The sequence below is a fragment of the Austrofundulus limnaeus genome, unplaced genomic scaffold, assembly GCF_001266775.1.
Source record: "Austrofundulus limnaeus strain Quisiro unplaced genomic scaffold, Austrofundulus_limnaeus-1.0 Scaffold16, whole genome shotgun sequence".
NCBI classification, from domain to species: Eukaryota; Metazoa; Chordata; class Actinopteri; order Cyprinodontiformes; family Rivulidae; genus Austrofundulus; species Austrofundulus limnaeus.
This window is the reverse complement of record NW_013952418.1, coordinates 2811055-2812231: the sequence shown is the minus strand read 5'-3', so window position 1 is coordinate 2812231 and position 1177 is coordinate 2811055.

Below are 1177 nucleotides of genomic sequence, written 5' to 3'. Positions count from 1 at the left end.
TAATAATAATAATAATAATAATAATAATAATAATAATCCAGGCAGGCAGATTATAACAAATAAAAATACCTCAAAACAAAGAAGGGTCAGCCTATTTCACATGCAGTCTGTCAAATAAACCTGATAAAAGTCGTTCAGATGTGGAGAAATGTTGCTGCTGCTTCAGCTCTTTTGGGTGAATTAAGTTGTCTGAATCTGCTTCAGAACCCAAGTGAGTTGAGCACAAACTGATGGCATAAGTCATGAGCAAGTCGTTGAAGTCCTGAAGCAGCCCCAGACCATCACACTACCACCACCGTGTCAGACTCTCAGTATCGTGCTCTTTTTCTGAAACTGATTTTTGGTGTTGGTGTGCTCCTGAAGGCTCACCTCTGCTCCATGGAACAACTTTATATCAATCACTTCTTGGCAGTGATCAGGTCTGCATGTTTCAGTGAAATTCAACTCAGTCCCCCCCAAAAAATATATATATCAGTGAATTCATTCAATTACTTTTTACATTGGTTGGTTTGGACAGCGTCCCCCCCAAATCAGCATTTAAAATCTGTGCTTTTGTTCTTACTCAGMTTATATTTCATGTGAAACGTTTCAGTGACCAAAAGCAGAATAAATCTGTAAAACACTGGGAATCATGGGATTTTTGTTCTTTTGACCAGTGAGCAGAAACAAAACTCAACAAATCTCTCTCTGTTTGTACGTTTACTTTATTAAAAAGCATTGTTTAAAAACAGTGTTACAGGCACAGAGAAGTGTTAAATCTTAAACTTTGGTTCATCTGAGCTGAGGACAATCCTGCAACCAGCCAGAGTTTCCAAATCTAATTCAGATATTTTGATTAATTTCTGAAAAAAATCCAAGTCAAAAACAAGAACTTAAACCAGTGGTGTCCAAAGGAGTGTCTCTGTCCTGCATGTTTACCGGTTTCCTTTCTCTAACACTCGATTCAGGGATTAAATTACCTCTTCAAGTTCTACAGAAAACTAATCACTCATTCAGTCAAATCAGGTGCACGTATTGGAGCAAAGAAACAAGTTTTTTTATTTAGCCAAATTGTACCTCAAACTTACATACATATATATTAAGGGTACAACGATACAGGAAATTCACGGTTCGGTTCGATACTTTAGTCTCACGGTTCAATATTTTTTCGATACAAAAAAGAGAAATGTCCATGCCC